This window comes from Pipistrellus hanaki (assembly GCF_964339955.1).
Source record: "Pipistrellus hanaki genome assembly, chromosome: 3".
Taxonomy (NCBI): Eukaryota; Metazoa; Chordata; class Mammalia; order Chiroptera; family Vespertilionidae; genus Pipistrellus; species Pipistrellus hanaki.
This window is the reverse complement of record NC_140505.1, coordinates 105450263-105473732: the sequence shown is the minus strand read 5'-3', so window position 1 is coordinate 105473732 and position 23470 is coordinate 105450263. Positions and strand designations below refer to the sequence as shown.

Here is a 23470-nt window from a genome sequence, read left to right as displayed (position 1 = left end):
TTCATTTTTCCTTTAGCATCATTTTATTCTATATCAACTTTACCTTTATGCCAAGACTCTCTTCCTCACTTTTACCCTTTTGTTGTCCTATTTCTCTTACCCTATTCCTGCTTTAGACTTTCCTTGATACTTCTTTTTACCCCCTGTTAAAAATTCATCCTACTGCCGAGACCGGTTTGGCTCAATGGATAGAGCGTCGGCTTGGGGACTGAAGGGTCCCGGGTTCGATTCCGGTCAAGGACATGTACCTTGGTTGTGGGCATATCCTCAAGTAGGAGGTGTGCAAGAGGCAGCTGATCAGTGACTCTCTCTCATCGATGTTTCTAACTCTCTATCTCTCTCCCTTCCTCTCTGTACAAAATCAATAAAACATATATATATATATATATATATATATATATATATATATATATATATATATATATAAAAATTCATCCTACTTATATATGTAATTTCTGATACCCTGCTTCAAGTCCATACACACTTCTCTCTTCTCTTTCTTCACTATCCAAATTTTTGTTCTCTCTTCTCTTTTTTTGTCTGTTTTTTTTTTAATTTATGTTTTCTGTTTTATTTTGCCCTTATTTCTCTCTGTCCAGTTGTTGTTAGTTTGATAGTTGATTGTATTTTTGTTGTTGGTTTGTGTGATTGCTTCTCTCCTCTTTTGCTTCTATTTCTACTCTCCTCACTTGTTATTAGTTGTTGTTTGTAGTTTGCATTTATATCTGGGTGTTAGTTGTTTGCACTTTTTTGAATTAGTTGTTGTTTTATTGGAGTTTTCTCTACATAAAATTGTTTTATCCTTTCTTTTTTATTCTCTTTCTTTTCTCTCTTACTTTTTTTCCTTTTCTCGATATAATTTGTGCACTCTTGTTTTTTGTTTTTTGTTTTTTAAAATCACCTAATTCTCTTTTCTCTGGTGGTCACCTTTATTTGGGGTTCTTAGTATCGTGAATATATTTGTGTTCAGTGCCTTGTGTGTTGTGCCTTGTGTTGTATTTTGTGGCTTTAAGTCAACACAGGAGAGGGAGAGCAACATAACCAGACACCCAGAGAAGAGAGTTCATGAGGAGACAAAGAAACAGCCCACATAAGAAGAAAATAGAAGGCATCACCAGAAAAAGGAAGTAAACAAAATGGAGGCAAGCAATATTTCAGAGAAAGAATGCAGAGAAATGGTCATAAGGTTGCTGAAAAGGTTAGAAGACAAATTCAACAATACATGTAAGAATCAAGAGGAAATAAAGAAAAACCAAGAAGAACTGAAAAATGATATCACTTCAATAAAGTACTCAATAGAAAGCATAAACAGTAGACTAGAAGAAGCAGAAGACTGCATAATGAGCTAGAAGACAACGTAAGAAAAAATACGCAAGCAGAGCAGCATCTAGAAAAAAAAAAAAAAAGCTTAAAAAACAAGATGAGCCGAGACCGGTTTGGCTCAATGGTAGAGCATCGGCTTGGGAACTGAAAGGTCTCGGGTTCGATTCCGGTTAAGGGCATGTACCTTGGTTGTGGGCATATCCCCAGTAGGGGGTGTGCAGGAGGCAGCTGATCAATGACTCTCTCTCATCGATGTCTAACTCTGTATCTCTCAACTCTGTAACTCTCTCCCTTCCTCTCTGTACAAAATCAATAAAATATATTTAAAAAACAAACAAACAAACAAAAAAACCCAAGATGAGAGCCTAAGGGAACTTTGGGACAACATGAAACAAAACAACATCCACATAATAGGGGTTCCAGAAGGAGAGGGAACTGAGCAAGGAATAGAAAACCTGTTTGAAGAAATAATGACAGAAAACTTCCCTGATATAGGGAAGAAAAAACTAAAACAAGTCCAAGAAGCTCACAGAGTCCCAAACAAAATAAACTCCAAAAGGCACATTTTAATTAAATTGTAAAACACAAATGACAATGTAAGAATCTTAAAAACATCCAGAGAGAGACAGAAAGTTACCTACAAAGGATTCCCCATCAGACTAGCGACTGATTTCTCAACAGAAACACATTAGGCCAGAATGGAATGGAATGAAATATACAAAGTCATTCAAAGGAAGGGTGTGAATCCAAGAATACTGTACCCAGCAATGCTATCAATCAAAATTGAGGGTGAAATCAGGAGCTTCACAAACAAAAAAGGACTAAGGGAGTTTATTATCACCAAATCAGCAATGCAAGAAATGCTAAAGGGTCTGCTGTAAAAAAGAAGAAATAGGAAGTGAAGAAGAAACACAGGAAGAAAAATTAAAAATGGTGACAAACAAGTACCTATCAATAACTGTAAATGTAAATGGATTAAATTCCCCAATCAAAAGACATAGGGTAGCTGAGTGGATAAGAAAACATGTCCCATATATCTTCTGCCTACAGAAAACATACCTCAGAAAAAAGGACTCACATAGACTGATGGTAAAAGGATGGGAAAAGGTTTTTCAGGTGAATGGAAATGAAAAGAAGAAAACTGGGGGAGCAATACTTTTATCTGACAAATTAGATCTCAGAGTGAAGGACATAAAAACAGATAAGGAAGGCACTTCATAATACTAAAGGGAGCAATCCAACAAGAATATATAACTCTGGAGAGAAACCAAGATAGCGGCATAGGTAAACACCTAAACTGCTGCCTTGCACAACAATTTCAAAACTACAACTAAAAGACGAAATGAACATCATCCAACACCTCAGGAAAGCTGGGTGAGTGGAAATTCTACAACTAGAAGGAAAGAGGAAAGCACACGGAGAATCAAAGGAACTGCAAAAGGCTGAGGAACATAGATATGTGCACAGGCAACTTAGTGCCTGGCCGGCTTTCTCTAGCGGGAAGGAGACAAAAACTTCTGATGATGCTGAACCCAAGTTCTGACTGCACTGAACCCCCAGTTTTGGGAGAAACCCTGGAGACCCAGGCTTATATGGGGGAATCTGGACTGTCAGGTTGAAACTCAGGGGAGCAGTGAAAGGCAGAGGTCTGGAGGCATGCGTGTGAGAATGTGCGAAGAGAGGACTGCCAGCACAGAAGTTCCTCCGGCAGAGTAGACACAGCTGATCCTCACAGTCAGTTGTCCTGGAGGTCAATTCCTCTCAGTGATACCAACAACAAACAAGACTTAACTATAACAAGGCTGTACACCCAGTCCACAAAGAGGTTCACTAAGAGTATCTATCTCAGGTAACTGGGGAGGCCGAGCCACTGGGTCATATAGAACACCTAGCACACAAAACTCCCCTGCCAACTGAGGGAAGCAGCGAAAATGTGGAGACAAAGAAACAGATCACAAATGAAAGAAATGGAGGAAAATAAACAACTGGATATGGAGTTCAAAACCATAGTTATAAGGTTTTTCAAGAATTTCCTAGAGAAGGCTGATAAATTTAGTGAGAACCTTGAGGATATGAAAAAGGACCAACTAGAAATTAAACATACACTGATTGAAATAAAAGATATTATACAGAGACCCAGCAGCAGACTAGAAGAACGCAACAATCAAGTCAAAGATTTGAAATACAAAGAAGCAATAAACACTCAACCGGAAAAGAAAAAAGAGTCCAAAAAGTTGAAGATAGTGTAAAAAGCCTCTAGGACAACGTGAAACATACGAACATTAGAATAATGGGGTTGCCAAAAGAATAGAGAGAGCAAGATACTGAAAACCAATTTGAAGAAATAATAACAGAAAACTTCTCCTACCTGGTGAAAGAAATAGACATACAAGACGAGAAAGCACACAGAACCCCAAACAAAAGGAATCCAAGGAGAAACCAAGGTGGCGGCATAGGGTAGACACCCGAATGCAGCCTACCACAACAAATTTGAATTTAGAACTGGAAAACAGGGGAGGCATTGCCCTGAAGTGCCGGATGGCTAGCTGAGAGGAAGCTCTGCCATCTGGGAAGGAGAGAGAAGGCACGCTGAACCTCAGGAACTGTGAAGGTACAGAGAACTGTGTGCTTGAAAAGGCACTGGCTTACTCCCAGCGCGGGGAGAGGAAGGGCCAGAACAAGATTGCTGCTGGCTTACTCCCCGCGGCTCGCGGAGAGGGCGGGCCAGGCTGAGTTAGCTACTAGCGGACAGCGAATGCTTGGCTGGCTTTCTTGTCCAAGAGGAAAACAGAATCAGCCTATTGCTCTGATAGACAGCCCCAGACAAGGAGAGGCCAGACTGTCAGGCAGTGGGCAGAGATCTCTCGAGGTGTGTGAAGCCAGAGGTCGTTACTGTGGGACTTGAGGAGGAGTCAAGGGAAAACAAAGTTTGTCTGCACCAACCCAAGACTCCACCGCATCTGTGGCTGAGCACAGAAGCTCTCCCAGAGGCTGGCTTTCTCTAAGGAGGGACTAGCCAGAATCCAAAGCTTTGTCTGCGCCTTTACCAAAGAGGTGCGCATGCCTGCAACCAATCTTCTGAAACTCTCTGCGAACAGGACTTTTCTAAGGCGAGACTGACAGGAACCAAAGATTGTCTGTGCCACCCCGAGACTACGCCCTATCCAAGCAGAGTACAGAAGCCCTTCTAGCTGAGACACTGCTAATCCTCACAGCCAATTGGCTTAGAGATCAACACTTCCCAGTGATACCAACAATAAGCAAAGCTTAACAACAAGACTACACACACAGCCCACAAAAGCCTACACCATGACTGTCCACCGCAGGCAACTGGGAAGGCTGTGCTACTGGGCTCTACCAGAACACCTGGCACACAAAGCTATTCCATCAAATCAGGGAAACAACTAAAATGCAGACAAGAGGAAGGACACAAAGGAAGGAGATGGAGGAAAAGAAAAGATTGGACATTGAGTTCAAGACTACAGTTATAAGGTTATTCAACAACATCTTAAAAAGGGCCGATAAAATAAATGAGACCTATGCAGATATGAAAAGGGAGCAACTAGAAATAATAAGGGATCAACTAGAAATGAAGAAAACATTGTCTGAAATAAAAAATATTATACAAAGTCCTAAAAACAGACTGGAAGATCGCAAGAATCAAGACAAAGATTTAGAACACAAAGAGCCAGAGGACACTCCTCTGGAGAAGCGAGAAGATAAGAGAATCCAGAAAGTTGAAGATAGTGTAAGAAACCTCTGGGACAATTTCAAGCGAACCAACATCAGAATTCTGGGGATTCCAGAAGAAGAGAGGGAGCAAGATACTGAAAGAATACTGGAAGAAATAGTGACAGAAAACTTCCCCCACCTAAGGAAAGAAATAGACTTACAAGTCCAGGAAGCCCGCAGAACCCCAAACAAAAGGAATCCAAGGAGGACCACACCAATACACATCATAATTAAAATGCCAAGAGCAAAGGACAAAGAGAGAATCTTAAAAGCAGCAAGAGAAAAGCAGGTAGTTACCTATAAAGGAGCACCCATACGATTGTCAGCTGATTTCTCAACAGAAACCATGCAGGCCAGACGGGAATGGCAAGAAATATTCAAGGTGATGAATAGCAAGAACCTACAGCCAAAAATACTCTACCCAGCAAAGCTATCACTCAGAATCGAAGGACAGATAAAGAGCTTCACAAATAAAAAAAATCTAAAAGAGTTCATCACTGCCAAACCAGAATTATATGAATTGCTGAAAGGGGTTATTTAGGAAGAGGAAGAAAAAGATAAAGATAAAAATTATGAACACAAATACATATCTATCAACAAGTGAATCTAAAAATCAAGTGAATTAAAAATTCGAGGAACAGAATAAACTGGTGAATATAATAGAATCAGGGGCATAGAAAGGGAGTGGACTGAAAATTCTCAGGGGTACAGGGATGTGGGGTGTACGGGGGAAAAGCTGGACAAAAATCGTTCACCTATGGATGAGGACAGCGCAGGGGAGATAAGGGCAGAGGGTGGAGTGGAAACCAGGTTGATGGGACCTATGGGGGGGGGGGCGTGGAGAGAAGAGGAACAATTGTAATAATCTGAACAATAAAGATTAAGAAAAAAGAAATCATACAACTCATTAGCCAAACTATAATACAATTTAAAAATAGGGAGAGGGTCCTGGCTAGTGTGGCTCAGTTGGTTGGAGCGTGGTCCCCGTATACTGAAAAGTCACAAACATCTATGTTTGTCTCTCTCCCCATCTCTCTCTCCATCCATCCTTTCCATTCTCTCTGAAAATCAATGGAAAAAATACCTCTGGTGAGGATTAACAAAACAAAACAAAACAAAACATAAAAAGAGTTGGCTGTAGAGAAATCAAATAGACATTTTTTTCAAAGAAGACATGCAGATTCCAAGATGGTCACAGAGTAGGGGGAAGCTACAATCATCTGCTCCTGGTGCCAAGCCAGATTTACAGCTAAATTATACAGCAATCAATCTGAATAACCAAATGAAGCCTAGCTGAACTACAAGATTATAACCAGGGATTTACAGAAGAAGCCACATAGAGACTGGTAAGAAGGGTGGAGGCTTAGCTGGAGAGATATCTTGGCTGTAAAACTCCCTTCCCACAAGAGCATGGGGTCTCAACTCCATGCAGGGATTGTCAACCCAAAGCAAAGAGATGGGAAGAGGAGCTCACATAGCATCTGGTGGTAAACATCATGGAGATTCAGTCCCCTTGGGAGAGAAGTGAGCTGGCTAGAGACTCAGACCTACCTTCCCAGGGTTGAGCTCTCCTATTGTTACAACACCATCTGGAGTCACTGCCCAGTTTTCCAATTAGTGGCAACACCACGCTGCCATGCTTGGGTACTGCAGAGGGGTTCGATGGGAACTTTGTGGTGTTCTTTATATGGAGAAACTCTTGATAGAGACTCAGAATGTGTCCCCTATAGGGGGACCCACTAGCCCCATCCTCCCAACTGAGCTTGAAACTTGTGGAAGGGTCTGTGAGTAGCTGCCAGCCTGAGCACACTCTGCAGCCTTTCTTTGGAAACTCTGATGGAAGACCATGCAACCCCAGGGAGAGGCAGAATTGCTGACAGGTTGAGGAGATCCTCAGGGAGCCTCATAAACTTTTTTTTAAAATTTATTTTATTTCAGAGAAGGTAGGAGAGGGAGAGAGAGACAGAAACACCAAGGATGAGAAAGAATCATGGATTGGCTGCCTCCTGGGGCTCACCCACTGGGGATCGAGCCCCCAACCTGGGCATGTGCCCTTGACCAGAATCGAACCTGGGATCCTTTAGTCTGCAGGCCGACACTCTATCCACTGAGCCAAACCAGCTAGGGCAGCCTCGTACCTTTTATAGAACTGCCCCCAGCTCTAAGTTGGAAGAAACTGACCCTTGTCCACACATTGGCCCCTCCTACATGCACCCAGGCCCAGTAGATGCAGCCACAGAGTGAATAGTGTGATAGCTTCAGATAGGTAGCCCAAGGCTGGTTATATAAAACTTTTGACATCAACCTGTACTTTAACCCTGCAAGAGTGGACACAGAACCAACACAACCAGTGGTGGACTTCAGATCACACCAGAGCTCAACCCGACTAGACACAGAAGTGTCATACCCAAAGGGGGATTCTGGTGGGGCACCTTGTAGGGCAGCCCCAGCACTATGACTCATGCATGGTATTCCAGGTTTATCCTTATAGTCAGCCAGCCTGAAGAGCTAACTCCACCCACAAAAGGGCCAATAAGCCCTGGGCAGGTAGCTCAGTTTATCAGAGCATCATCCCAGTACACCAGGATTGCAGGTTCAACCCTCCAGTCAGAGCACATACAAGAAACAACCAATAAATACTAATACATACATAAGTGGAATAACAAATCAATGTTTCTGTCTCTCCCCACTTCTCTCTTTCTCTCTCTCTCTCTCCCCCCCACTCCTTTGTCTCTCTAAAATCATTTTTTTAAGGTGCAGTTACATCATCAGAGTGCACATAACCCACAAGAAACATTCTTGGAGCAAAGAGCTCAGGTGATCTGGAAGATTGTGCTGCTGATCCCAACAAGACACATTATAAAGCCATCATAACAAGTATGAGGATCATAGCAGATCTATCTAATACACAGAGACAAAATGGTGATGCAAAGAAATATGCCCTAAATGAAAGAAAAAAAGAAATTCCCAGAATAATAATTAAATGAAATGGAAGCAAACAAAATACCAGAGGTGATGCAGCATTTTTTAAAAATATTTTTAATTGATTTCAGAGAGGAAGGGAGAGGGATAGAAACATCAACAATCAGAGAAACATTGATTGGCTGCCGTTTGCATGCCCCCTACTGGGGATCATCATGCCTGCAACCTGGGCATGAGTCCTGACCAGGAATCAAACCATTGATCTCCTGATTCATAGGAGCCACACCCTGCCAGGCCAGATGCAGCATTTAAAATAATGGTTTTTAGGATGCTCAAGGACCTTAAGGGAAGAATGGATCATTTCAGTGAGAACATAAAGAAATTGTAAGCATTAAAAGGACATAGAAACCATAAAAAAGAGTCAGAAAGAAAGTAAAGAATCCAATATATGAAATAAAGAACACATTAGAAGGAATCAACAATAGGTTTGATGAAGCAGAGGATAAAATCAGCAATTTAGAAGATGAGATTAAGCACCAAAGAATAACATCAAAAAGAAAAAGGAATTTTTAAAAAATGATAAGGCCCTGGCCAGGTGACTCAGTTGGTTAGAGCATCATCCCAATATGCCACAGTTGTAGGTTTGATAGCTGGTCAGGGCAAATACAAGAATCAACCAATGAATGTATAAATAAGTGGAACAACAAATTAACCTCTCCCTATGAAATCAATCAAGCAATCAATGTTTAAAAATGAGGAAAGTTGCCAAAACCAGTTTGGCTCAGTGGATAGAACGTCGGCCTGCAGACTGAAGGGTCTCAGGTTCGATTCCGGTCAAGGGCATGTACCTTGGTTGCGGGCACATCCCCAGTAGGGGGTGTGCAAGAGGCATCTGATGGATGATTCTCTCTCATCGACGTTTCTAATTATTTATCCCTCTCTCTTCCTCTCTGTAAAAAATCAATAAAATATATTTTTAAAAAATAAAAAATAAAAATGAGGAAAGACTAAGAAACTTCTGCACTATTGGGAATGCAGACTGATGCAGCTACAGTGGAAAACAATATGGAGTTTCTTGAAAAAATTAAAAATGGAACTGCCTTTTTACCTAGCAATCCCACTTCTGGGAATATATCTAAAGAAACCCAAAACACTAATTTGTAAGAATATATGCACCCCTAAGTTCAGTGCAGTGCTATTTACAATAAATAGTCAAGATCGGGACATAGCCCATGTGCCCATAAGTAGATGAGCGGATAAAAAAAGCTGTGGTACATTTATACAATGGAATACTTCTTGGTCATAAAAAAGGGCAATTTTACCATATGGTTTCACATATATGTGGAATCTAAAGAACAAAATATATTGAAGAACAAAATAGAAAGCACACATGGATACAGGGAACAGACTGACAGCTGTAAGAGGGGAGGGTGGTTGGGCAACTGGATGAAAGAAGGTGGAGAGAATAAGCAAAAAATAAAAATTCCTAAATATATATAACACACAGACACAGACAGCAGTTTGGTAATGGCCAGAGGGAAAGACGGGTGAGGGGTAGGTGGAGGTGGGAAAAGGGGACAAATAAAGAGTAAGCTTGGGGCGATGGATACATGATGCAGTGTGCAGGTAAGAGGTTTAAAACCTACAAATCAGAGATTTTATTGAGTTGTATATTTTAAACCTGAACCCCAATAAATTCAAGAAAAAGAAAAGGAAGGAAAAGAAAAGAAAATTGAGGCAGAAGGTAGGGAGTGATGAAAGAAGTGGTATTATTTTAAGTAGAGTGATTAGTTGAAAAAGGTGTCTCTGATTAGATGACATTTGCAAACAACTAAATGAAATGAGTGAGAAAGTTTCAGGGGAAAACCACATTCTTCTTCCCATGTATTTCTTCATTATTCTAATACTTACACACTCAGGACACTTCTGAGTGTGCTTTCCACACATAAAGCAATTCTCTGCATCACCAGCTGGGTGTCCTATGATTCAATTCAATTCTGACACTAACCAGAGTTAGGCAGACTCCCTAGCTTAGACCAATCCCATGAGAGTGTCCCTCACTTCAAATGTCATTTGCAGGTGGGAGGTCTCCAGGTTAACCACAACTTCTGTCTAACTTGACTACAAATCAGAAGTTCCCATGACTCTCCTTTTTGGATTCAATCACTTGCTAGAACCTCTCACAAAACTCAGAGTAATACTTACTTATATTTTCCAGTTTATTAAGTACATGATAAAGGACATGATAAAGAATACAGATTAATAGCCAGATGAGAGGATACATAGGATGAGGTCTGGAAGAGTCCCGAGCACAGGAGTTTCTGTCCCTATGGGGTTGTTCACAACACATAGATGTATTTAGCAATCCAGAGCTCTCCAAATCCCACTTTTGGAATTTTTGTGGAGGTTTTATCATGGAGGCATGATTGATCATAACTCAATCTCTAGCCCCTTGCCCCTTTCTAAAGGATGGGAGAAAGGTGGCAAAGTTCCAAGCTTCATGGTTTGGTTTTTCTATTGACTGGTCCCCAGTACGATGCTATTCAGGAGCCCACCTACAGTCACCTCATTATAACAAAAGATAGCTCTATCACCCAGGAAAATCCAAAGGGTTCCTAAATCTCTGTGTCAGGAACCAAGGTCAAAGACCAATCATCAGAACAAAAGATGTTCCTAAAGCTCTTATCACTTAGGAAAATACCAAGGACTTAGGAGACCTGGGACAGAGACCATTACAAATATATTTTAGTATATATTTTTCTTTTTTCCTCTAGCTTTATTACACTGTATAAGTTTAAGATATATAATGTGATGCTTTGGTTTACATACATACTCTGAAATGATTACCACAATAAGCTTAGTTAACACATCCATTGCTTCATACAGTTACTGTGTGTGTGTGTGTGTGTGTGTGTGTGTGTGTGATCGTGCTGTGTTCATAGTCTATTTACTTCCTGAATTAATTGTCTCTGCTAATTGCATTCCAAATTTATCTTCTTTTCTTTCATGAGCAGAATACCAGTTTAAGCCACTCAGATAAGAGACTGTATTTCCCAACTTTCCTTATATCTATATCTGAACAGACCAAGTCCTGGCTAATCCTATAAAATAAAGAGTTAATATGATAATTAGACCGAACAGTAGTATGCCATCCTGATGACCTTCTGGATGAAGCCAGGGCTACAAGAGCAGGCCGGGGCTGCAAGGCCAGCCGAGACTGTGAGGGGCTGCAATGGCCAAGCCCCTTGCATGAATTTTGTACATCAGGACTCTAGTAAGATATAAGTAGGAGTGTTTTATGGAACTTCTGGAAAACTTCTTAATATAAAGGATGTAATCCTCTTTTCTTTTACCTTTTACATATGGTAATGTAAGTACTAGTGTCTGTATTGGACTCCTAGGAGACCGTAGACTAGAAACCAGTAGCTAAAAATACCAAAGCAGCCCAACCATTGTGACTCAGTGGAGAAAAGGTACAGGCTGGGCTGAAGGACCCCCCTCCATGCACAAATTTTTGTGCACTGGGCCTCTGGTATTATATAAAATATAAAAATATTTTACTTGTTATGAATACTTTTTCTTATAATTGTTAGCATTACAAGAATTATAGTATGGTTTTACAATATTAAGTGTGAAGTACAAAATCTGGGAGGATTATAATAAAAAAAAAACTATGTATCTATATATATTGGTGATAACTTAGAAACTTTTGCCTCCTTTCTGTTGACTTACATGTCATATTAGTGAGAACTGAGAACTGTCTTCATATATCTCACCTACACTTTCCAGTGATATAGTAGTAATTAAGTCTTTCTTTCCAGAGTCACATTCCTTTTGTTGTTGTTGTTCTGTGTTTTTTCCCCTCATTTTGCTGAATAGTGTGGTCACTGGATTATTATTCAACACAACCTAATACGGTCAGGAAGCTATCTATCATTTAAAATAAAAGCAAGATGTTTGAACCAAAAGTAAGAGAACATTTCTTTTGTAAAAAACAAAACAAAACAAAACAAAACAAAAAACCTTCTTAAATGTCTTGTAGTTTGAAAGTTGGGCCTATTAGGAATGGTGGTTGACAAAGATAATTAGGTTTAAATGACAACTGGAAAGAACAGTAACTAGTGACTTAGAAAAGCAATTGGGAGTGGGCACTGGGAGGAAGTGGTTGCTTTTCGCCATGAGAAAATATAACCAGGTGACTATTGCTCCTTTAGTCTGGGTCCTTGACTGTGAGACATATAGAACTGACTTGAATTTGACTTGTATCTAGAACACAGCGTCAGCAGTGGACTGCCTCTCCTTCCAGCTGTCAAATTCCAACTCAGTGAGAGATAAATATTTGTTGTTTACAAGTCAGAATCTTTGAGGACAATTTCTTTATTTTCTTGCAAGAGAGCAATTCATTTAAAGTTATGTATTCATTATTTAGTTTCATTATTTAGAAAGCTTAGAAAATGCTGTTCACATATATAACATTCACATATACCTTTTTTTTGAATTGTTGTGTGGGCATATGCTTTAAATTCTTTTGGCCATATACCTAGGAGTGGGTTTTCCCACACCACCAAAGAGAAGTTCTCCAGACACCAGTTGAGTGTCTTAAATTCAACTCAATTCTGACACTATCTGGAGATAGCATCAGATCCCACAGATTAAGGGTTCAGTCTCACTGCATTGTACCTCCCTTTCTTTTCAGATGCCAGTTTCAAGGGCAAGTTGATACTGATGCTTCTGACCAATTGGCTACTAATTGGAGGCTCCAATGGTCTCTTCCAACTCAGGATGCCAATCATAAGTTTAGGTTGTACTTCTGAACAACTGACTATAAATCAAAGGTTTCTACGTTGCCCTTCTTGGAGCCAATTAATTTGCTATAATGGCTTACAGAACACAAATAAAAATTAATTGCTAGATTACTGTTTTATTACAAAAGAATATAACTAGGAAGGCCAGATGGAGGAGACACATAGGGAAAAGAGCTCCCACGACCTCTCCGGCATACCACTTTCCTCACAGGCCGTGTATTCACCAACTTGGAAGCTCTCTGGGAAAGGGCATGGAATTTTGAAGGAATACAATTCAGTCCAAAACATTGCCCTCCAAGTACAAAAGATAAAAAAAAGTTTTATTTGCCTTAGTCGGTTTGGCTCATTGGATAGAGCATTGATCTGTGGACTGAAAGGTCCCGGGTTCGATTCCAGTCAAGGGCATATGCCTGGGTTGCGGGCTTGATCCCCAGTAGGGGGCATGCAGGAGACAGCTGATTAATGATTCTCATCATTGATGTTTCTATCTCTCTCTCCCTCTCTTTCCTCGCTGAAATCAATAAAAATATATTTTTTAAAAAAAAGTTTTACTTGTAAAATATACATAACATAAAATTTACTCTTTCAACTATTTTAAGTGCATAGTTGTATGGCATTAAGTATATCCACATCGATCTGCAACCATCACCATCATCATCTCTAGAACTTTTTCATTTCCCCAAATCAGAGAGACAAAAATAGAAGGGTGGTTGCCAGAGTGAGGAGTGGGATATTTTTTCATTCCTCTTTTTCTTTTCATTTAGAAGTTAGGATGCAGAGTCAACATTCATATAACTTATTAATATGTTGGACCTAAAAGTTGAATACCAGAAAACAGCATTTTCTAAGCTTTTTATCACAGTGTTGAACTATTCAGGCAAATTCTTTTTTCTTTCTCCCCCTCCCCCCCGCCCCCCGCCCCAGATTTCTCTCTCAGTACTTCTATCCTTCCATTCCAATCTAGCCTAGGACTTGGGACCTCTTGAATTAGATTTAGTGATTCCTGGATATTTTGTATTTTCTTTTTTTTTCTTTTTTTAAATATATTTTATTGATATCTTACAGAGAGGAAGGGAAAGGGACAGAGAGCTAGAAACATCGATGAGAGAGAAACATCAACCAGCCATCTCCTACACACCCCCCACTGGGGATGTGCCCGCAACCAATGTACATGCCCTTGACCAGAATCGAACCCGGGACCTTTCAGTCCACAGGCCGACACTCTATCCACTGAGCCAATCCGATTTCGGCGATATTTTTTTTTTTTTTTTTTTTTTTTTTAAATCAATCTTTATTGTTCATATTATTACAAAGGTTCCTCATTTCTTCCCCCCTCCACCAGGTTCCCACCCCAACCTCTGCCCTCTCCCCATCCCCCATTGTCCTCATCCATAGGTGCACAGTTTATGTTCAGTCTCTTCCTCCCTCCCTTTCCCCGATAGTAAATCCCTTTTCAGATAGTAAATCTGTTACTTAGCATTTTCTCATATCAATAATACCTCCACATGCCCAATGATACACTTCACACAAAAGACATTTCCAAATAGGTCAACCAGCCTCATCCAGGCCCCACCCAAGGCACTCACAGATCAACACCCCAGCGCTATACTAACTCAACACATCCAGATCTAAGCCTTCATCACTTGATTCAGCAGACCCTCAAGTTCCCGCAAAAGTTTCCAGCCATGCCTGAGAGGCAGCCGTGGGCAGGTACAGGCGAGGAGCGAGCTGTTTCGGGCCTGGCCGCTCCGGGCCTGGCCTCTGTTGCTCTGGTTCGTTCCACAACCAGCTGCTCCGGGTCTGGTCACTGCCGCTCTCAACCTAGTTGCTCTGGACTTGGCTGTTGCTGCTACAGGCCTGGCCGCACCCGACCCGGCTGCTCTGAGACCGGATGCTCCGGTCCCGGCCGCTCCGGGCCTGGCCGCTCCCAGCCTGACAGCCGCTGCTCCGGGCCTGGCCGCTCCCAGCCTGGCAGTCATTGCTCCTGGCCTGGCCGCACCAGACCCGGCTGCTCCGGGCCTGGCCGCTCCCAGCCTGGCAGCTGCTGCTCCGGGCCTGGCCGCTCCCAGCCTGGCAGCCGCTGCTCCGGGCCTGGCCGCACCAGACCCAGCTGCTCCGGGCCTGGCCGCTCCCAGCCTGGCAGCCGCTGCTCCGGGCCTGGCCGCACCAGACCCGGCTGCTCCGGGCCTGGCCGCTCCCAGCCTGGCAGCCGCTGCTCCTGGCCCGGCCGCACCAGACCCGGCTGCTCCGGGCCTGGCCGCTCCCAGCCTGGCAGCCGCTGCTCCGGGCCTGGCCGTACCAGACCCGGCTGCTCCGGGCCTGGCCGCTCCCAGCCTGGCAGCTGCTGCTCCGGGCCTGGCCACTCCCAGCCTGGCAGCCGCTGCTCCGGGCCCGGCCGCACCAGACCCGGCTGCTCCGGGCCTGGCCGCTCCCAGCCTGGCAGCCGCTGCTCCGGGCCCGGCCGCACCAGACCCGGCTGCTCCGGGCCTGGCCGCTCCCAGCCTGGCAGCCGCTGCTCCGGGCCCGGCCGCACCAGACCCGGCTGCTCCGGGCCTGGCCGCTCCCAGCCTGGCAGCCGCTGCTCCGGGCCTGGGCGCACCAGACCCAGCTGCTCCGGGCCTGGCCGCTCCCAGCCTGGCAGCCGCTGCTCCGGGCCTGGCCGCACCAGACCCGGCTGCTCCGGGCCTGGCCGCTCCCAGCCTGGCAGCTGCTGCTCCGGGCCTGGCCGCTCCCAGCCTGGCAGCCGCTGCTCCTGGCCTGGCCGCACCAGACCCGGCTGCTCCGGGCCTGGCCGCTCCCAGCCTGGCAGCCGCTGCTCTGGGCCTGGCCACACCAGACTCGGCTGCTCCGGGCCTGGCCGCTCCCAGCCTGGCAGCCGCTTCTCCAGGCCTGGCCACTCCCAGCCTGGCAGCCACTGCTCCGGGCCTGGCCGCACCAGACCCAGCTGCTCCGGGCCTGGCCGCTCCCAGCCTGGCAGCCGCTGCTCCTGGCCTGGCCGCACCAGACCCGCTGCTCCGGGCCTGGCCGCTCCCAGCCTGGCAGCTGCTGCTCCGGGCCTGGCCGCACAAGACCCGGCTGCTCCGGGCCTGGCCGCTCCCAGCCTGGCAGCTGTTGCTCTGGGCCTGGCCGCTCCCAGCCTGGCAGCCGCTGCTCCGGGCCTGGCCACACCAGACCCGGCTGCTCCGGGCCTGGCCGCTCCCAGCCTGGCCGCCGCTGCTCCGGGCCTGGCCGCACCCGACCCGGCTGCTCCGAGCCTGGCCGCTCCCAGCCTGGATGCTCCGTGCTTGGCTACTGCTGTTCTGGGCCTGGCTGCTCCCAACCCGGCTGCTCTGGGCCGGGCTTCTCCGGGCCCAGCCACTCCGTGTCTGGGTGTTCCTGGACTGGCCACCCTGGGCTTGGCCGCCTCTGCCTCAGGCCTGGCTGCCACTGCCCCAGGTCTGGCTGCTCCAGTGCTGGCCGTTGATGCTCTTGTTCTGGCTGCTGCTGCTCTGGGGCCTGGCCACTGCTGCTCCGGGCCCCGCTGCCACTGCCTTGTGCCTGGCCACTCTAGGCCTGGTCGCCGCTGTTCCAACATTCTGTCCCTTTTTTCTCTCTCTTTTTTTTCTTTTCAAAAAAAAAAAAAAAACGCATTTATGTTGCAATGTTGGCTGGTGCGTTGAGTTCTGACTTAGTCTTTGATTTTTCAAGATCTTCTTTGTATTCTTTCTTAAGTAATTTTACTATCATTTGCTCTCACTTGATTTCTTCACATTGAGAACTTCTTTGGTTTCTTCCTCCTTGTCCTGGGAGCTCAGCAGGTTGGCCTGTGGCACCCCTTTGTTCTCCGCGGGCTCCCGCGCTGCTCCAGCCTGTTGCCGGGGTCGGCGCCGCCCAGGAAGCAGCCCCCGTCCTTGGCTCCGTTGCCAGCGCTCAGCAGTCGAAGGCTCAGGGGCACCCCCCCCCACTGGGGGCCCCGTCACCCGGCTCCTTGCTGGCGCCCGGCTGGCCGGTGTCCGGCAGGGGCTCCTGCTCCTCGTCGCGTTCCTCCAGTCTGGAGCTTTATTTCTCCCTCCCACTAGGGGAGTCCAGGATCAGAGTCAACAGACTGTCCTCTGCGCACAGTGTGCGCGACTCCAGGGGCTCGGCCTTTCGCCGCGCTCCCAGGACTCCACCTCACAGCTCCGTCTCCCCCTGCCCGAGCCTGGGTCCCCAGGGACTGGCCCAGACCTGGAGTTCGGGGCGGTCTGGACTGAGGCTCAGAGCTGCCGCCGGAGGCTTTGTTTCTTCCGGCTAGGGTAATCCAGCATCAGAGTCAACATTCAGTCCTCTGCGCGCCATGTGCGCGCGACTCCAGGGGCCCCGCATTTCGCCGTCCCCCGGGATTGTCTCCCCCTGCCAGAGCCTGGGTCCCCAGGGTCTGGCACATAACTTGGGGCTCAGCGCTGCCGGTTCGGGGGTTCAGCCCAGGCTGGGGGTTCTATTTCCTTCCTGCTACGGAACGCCAGGCAGCACCCAGCCCTCTCCTCCTCTCCGGCTGCGACCTCTCCGCGCGCGCGTGCGTGCGAGCGCGCAGCATGTCTCCGTACCTTAGGCTTTTTTTCAGCTCCTCTGATTTTCCTTCTGGTTTTCTCCCTCCTTCCTATTGTAGAGTTTTCAGTCAGTCGACTACCTGTAGCTCTGGGCAATGTCCACTCTACATTTTAGTTGTATTCCCTTGAAATTGTTGTGAGCTGCTGCGGCTAGGTGTATACCCGAGCAGCCATCTTGGATCTCCCCTCGGCGATATTTTGTATTTTCTTTTTTTTTTTTTTTTTTGGGGGGGGGGTGAGTGGAGATTTAATTGTATATTTTTAGAAATCTACCAGCGGCTCTCCGCATGGCCTAGGTGGGAGAGGATGTAAATGAGCACGATGTGTTATGCCCAGACTTCGTGATCCCCCAAGGACCACCAGGGAGCCAAGTCCGATGCAATAAACAAAAGAGCCTTCACCATGCTAGCATGGGCCCTTCCTACCAACGCCGGCAGCATGGCGGAAGAGAGCGAATTTCTCCCAGTCCAGGGGTTTTGAGGGCTAGGGATAACTCCGCCCTGCGGGGCGGAGTTGGGAGCTCATCCTCGCCCCGCCCTGCCCTCTCATCCCCCCCTTGTCTAATGTGCCTAGTCAAATCATTGACTCAGCCTACTTCCTTTCAGCATAAACAACAAATACAGTTATCAAGACCCTTAGTACCACAGTTCCCATCAGTATTGTCCTCACTGAAGTCCAGTTCCCCTCCTGCAGGCACCAGTTCTCCTCCTGGCCTGTAGTTGCCAGGATCCAGGCCATGCAGGAGCTGGGAGTCATGTAGTCAGGTCTGGGTGCCATCTACTTCAACAGCAGTGGGCGTGCTCAGGATAACAGTGTAGCATCCCTTTGAGTCCTTGGGCAGTGAATTTCTTTACCCACATTGAGTTCAGGGGCTACAGGGTCTGCGGTGGGCACTGGCAGTGCATCTGGAACAAGCAAACTGCAGAGCCTGTAAGGACTTGAGCAAGAAAATGGTTACCATACATGATCCCCTCCCAAAAAGGGGAAACTTGTCCCAGTAAGGGGTACACCTGGCCCTCAAGAGGGCAAAGGACAGGGGGTTGGTCCAATTTTCACCGATTCTAAGACACATTTAGTTAAACCCCCTTCCTCCCGAGTCGCACCTACCTGTCCTAAGGCTAGAGCCATACTCTGAGATACCTTAGCTACCAAGGTGGGGCTGTTATCTGACAGTGGGGTATACCTCAACCTAATCTGAAGTGTCTATAAAAATTAGACCTTAATGCTGGTGGTTTAATCTCTGAAATCCACCTACCAATGCTCTCCTGGGGAGGTTCCCTGGGACCTGAATTCCCAGGGGGGATCCCCTTACCTTGCTTAGCATTTACCTGTGCAGACAGTACTTCTAGCAACTCTGCCTCACAGAAGTTCAGAAGTTGGTGACACTTAACCTGGTGTCACCGGGCAACTCTGACCTAGAGCCTCTGGGACCAACAGTCTTGTCATCTGGAGGGTCCATCAACCATCTGGTCCTTCAGTGGCTTGCTTCTGTTCAGCCAATTCCTTCTGGCTGCAGTTGGTAACCCTCTTTCCTCTGTGGATGGCACAGTGTCTCCATCAAAGGGCCTGGATTAAGCCCAAAAGTTCTGGAACTGTGCCCAAATGGTGTGGTCCAAGGTGACTACCACTGCCCCTGCATATCAGGTCCCATCCTGAACGTAACTGCTCCCATCCGTGAACAGTACCTTCTCGTCTGTTACCTCTGTGCAGTCACGAATGGGTTCCCTCATCATCATCTGGAAGCAGGCCGGCAGGGTTGATGGTCAGAGTCTTATGAATCCAGACATAGGGCTGGTCCAGGAGAAAAGCCTGACCCATCCAGGTTAGCTCCTGGTCCAGAGTCCGCTTATCTGCCTCTTTCCTTCACCAGCAATGCTGTGGTGGCCACTGCCTGGGAGCACGCTGGCCACCCTGCTGCCACAGGGTCCAATCTCTTAGACAGATAGGCAACAGGTCTCTTCCAGGGACCTAGAGTCTGAATGAGAACCCCTTTGGCAATGCCTCTTACCTCACTCACGTAGAGGTGGAAGGACTCTGCGTCGTCCAGCAAGACTAGGGCAGCTGCTGAGATGAGAGCCTTCTGTAGCTCCTCAAAGACCCGTTGTTCCACTTTGGACCAGTTCAACAGCTGCATTCCCCCAGTACGTGTTCCTTCCGAGGACCACAGTCCTTCTTGATGTCCGAGGAAAACAGGCAGTTTGTCCGGTGGCTTCCTGGGCTGATGTACGGGTCCTATTGGCTCTCTCAAGACTAAATAGGGTGCCCCAATGCCCATCAGGAAACTAACAGGCTTGCCTCGCCTAGCTAACCTGCCAGAACATAATCTTTATAATTTTTATAAAAATCTTATCTTCCGAAAATACATAACCATGCCTCAAATTTTAAAGAATAGGCAAGGGAGGAGGGAGCAGGTCCAGTACCTGTTCCCAGGCCCCCAGCCTCTTGAAACTCAAAATGCCACATTTTTCCTACAGATACAGATCTATCTGCATTTCTAAGCCCCCTCTACTCCCCCCCGCAGAACATCGGTGAAAATTGTCCAAGCAGTCACAGGGGGTTAAATCATACAAATAATTGTTTTCACATTGTTTTAACACAATTCTAAATAAATAATAAACCTTTGTGATGAAGTCTACTTAAACCTATAAAGTAGATACACATGACTGAAAGTAAAAATGATTCCCAAAGTTTAAACAAAATACAAGATGCAGGTACAAGCCCAAATTCAACAACAATGGCATATGAGAAAAGCAAAACAAAACAAATCAAATATAAAAGTTTTATGTTACATTAAACATTACTTCAGAAAAATTGACTTAAAATAATTTTTTAAGTGTAAGCATTACATACTTTTTCATCTGACAAATGAGAATAAATCGACCCTTGAGATCTTTGATCATTACTGCTTATTCTTAACACATATAATACAGTTTAGCCTGCCATATTCTAGGCATCTAGTTACTGCAATTAACTTTTCCTAATTCAATTTATACTTTGAGCTTTTAAAGCTGGCAAGTCAAATATATTTGGCATTTTTTTTTTTAGATTAATAACATTACATTTCTAATACATCCTGCTTATTTAGGGTAAAGTTTCAGCAACAAATCTAATCATACAGTTTTTTCAGATCTCAAATTTTTTTTTTTTTCTGAAGTTCAAACAAAGCACTAATAATCTCTTTGTAGGAGAGCTAATAGTCTTGCGCTCTCCGGCCTCCCCTAGACCTCTCCACACCAGAGGCAGTTTACTAGGATTTAAGACAATGTCAGAAAATCATAGGTCAATCACAATTCATACTTAAGTAGCTATATGACTTTGCTTAGTTGATACCAATGACAAGGAAGAGGAACCATTGTGGGCTTCTTCACCACCAATCACCTGCCACTCCCTGCTGCTGGAGCAGCATTCAAATGCAAATGAACACATTCTTTACCTGAAGCCTCTCAGCCATCATCTAGTTTCTGCCTCAAGGCTGGGAATTTCAAAAGCTGCTTACAATGACTTGGGAAATTAGTTTTAATTTATTTCCCGGTTATCTTCACCATTTTTAAAGCTCATTCTGTACACAGAAAAGTTTTAAGCACAGCCCAAAACTATGCGCACTCGTTTTGAACTGGCCTTTTCACTTTACTGAGCACAGAGATTCGCCCTTGAGCTCTTCTCCAGTACCCGATGTCGCCAGGGACCAGATGCCTCCATGCCGGCCCAGGCCACCAGAGCCCAGGCCCCCGGAGCGAGGCTGCTGCCACTGCAGCCCCAGCCACGCTACTCAGGCGGCCCCCAGAGAGAAAGCGCGGGTCGCCCCAGCGGCTTCCCGGCTCCACTTCCCCTTCTCCGGGCAGCCAGCAAATCAACCCAGGTGCCTGCTCCCCGAGCCAGGCCACCACTGCCCAGCCGCGCTCCACCGCGCAGACTGAGCCCCACGGGAGCACCCCCTCCGACCCAACGCCGCCAGGGGGCCCCGCACCGCCACGCCAGCCACACTTCACCGGCTCCATCCTGGGGCGCCATGTCGCCCACAGATACCAAACTCAGACCTGGGAAAGGCTCACTTTCCGCAGGTGAGGCAACGGCTCACGCCGCTCACCTCGTCCTGGAGAGGATTCATTCCTCTCCCCATGAGGGTCCCTCTAGGGCCCTCCAGGGAGGTCAGAACGTCTTCTGATCCTCCTGCCCGTGGCCTTCATGGTGCGTCCACCAGGCGTTTTCGGGCACCAATTCCATGAGGGGTTTTACGTCCCTCCAGAGCGCTCACACACCTACCGCGGCCAGTCAGACTCTCCGGATTGGGGTCCCTCATGGTCCTGGGTGGGGATCCCGGACGAGCCCCCATATGTTATGCCCAGACTTCGTGATCCCCCAAGGACCACCAGGGAGCCAAGTCCGATGCAATAAACAAAAGAGCCTTCACCATGCTAGCATGGGCCCTTCCTACCAACGCCGGCAGCATGGCGGAAGAGCGATATTTTGTATTTTCTACTTCAGTTTGTTTGAGTACATCTTCAAGTAACTTTTTTTTTTTTTTTTTTTTAAAAAGGATATGTGGGAGTTTAGCTTCATGAGTCCCGCCATATCTGAAAATGTTTTCATTCTGCTCTTTTACATAATGATAATTCAGTAGAAAGAGTTAAAAAAATTTCTCCCCTAAGAATTTGAAATTCAAGAAATATCTCCTTCAGAAACTTGAAGGTCTTTGTCAATTATCTTCTCACTAGTGGCCCAGTGCACACGATTTATGCAAGGTGGGGGGAGGTGTCCATCAGCCTTGCCTGCACACTCTCCAATCTGGGACCCCTCAGGAGATATCCAACTGCCGGTTTAGGCCCAATTCCTGTGGTATTGGGTCTAAACCGGCAGTCGGACATCCCTCTCACAATCCAGGACCACTGGCTCCTAACCACTCACCTGCTTGCTTGATTGGCCTTAACCACTCTGGGAGCCGACCTGCTCACCCCCAACTGCCTCCCCTCCTGGACTGATCACTCCTAACCACCTCTTCCTTGGCCCCACCACCATGGAAGGATTCTGGAGGGTCTCCTGGTCTAATTAGCATATTACCCTTTTATTAGTATAGGGGCCTGCTGGGGGCCAGCTGGTCTGCCCTGAAAGGGGTCCTGGATCAGGGTGTGGGTCCCCTTGAGAAGGACCTGCCTGGGTGAGGGGCTGAGGGCCCTTTGCAGGCTGGCCACACCCCCTTCAGGGTAGGGGTGCCCGCTGGGGGGTGTGGTTGGCCTGGGCGAGGGGCTGAGGGCCCTCTGGGGGCAATTTATAGGCCAGCCAAGTCCCCGGCTTTGTCCGGAAGGTCTCCCGAAGGTCTCCTGGCCTAATTAGCATATTAATCTTTTATTAGTATAGACAGCTAGTGTTGCTGATAAGAATTCTAAAGCCATCTTGGTCACGTTTTTTCCTTTTTTGAAAATTTAGGATCTTTTCTTTATCTTTACAATATTTTACAGGGTTGTTTTTCTGTTTGTGTCCTGTACTAGTAGATGCTTTCAGTTCTGGGAAATTTTATTCCATTGTATCTGGGGTAATTTTCTGTACTTTACTTACTTTGTTTTCTTTTTCTCTTATAATATTAGTCCTGCTGGTTTGACTATTTCTCTTATATTCTTTTTAAAACATTTATTTATTTATTATTAAAATATTCTTATTGGTTTCAGAGAGGAAGGGAAAGGGAGAGCTATTGTAGAAATATCAATGATGAGAGAGAACCATTGATTGGCTGCCTCCTGCACACCCCCTACTGGGGATTGAGCCAGGGCATGTGCCTTTGACCGGAATTGAACCTGGAACCCTTCAGTTTGCAGGCCAATGCTTTATCCATTGAGCAAACCGGCCAGAGCAAATTTTTTATTTTTATCGTGATGTAATTTCATTGCATATCCAAATTTTTTTTTAGATACATGTTCAAAGAAAACTAGAAAATAGATTTGGGATATTTTATTTTTGCCTAAAATCACCTAAATTTATACACATGAGAAATTAAGACTTGTTTTTTTATTCATATCTAAAAAAAACAGAGCTCCTGTGAAATAGGGAACCTTATCAGCAATACAATATTGGCATAAGATAGCATATTACATTCAACCCTCAATTGTCATAGGATGCGGCAAATTT

At 45.9% G+C, this 23470-nt stretch overlaps 1 protein-coding gene across 2 annotated transcripts in view; it reads right to left on the bottom strand.

The window, feature by feature from the left end:
* The window catches only part of RAD52 (RAD52 homolog, DNA repair protein), a 493030-nt gene that overhangs the window by 46322 nt on the left and 423238 nt on the right, over nt 1-23470 (bottom strand). The window lies entirely within an intron of this gene.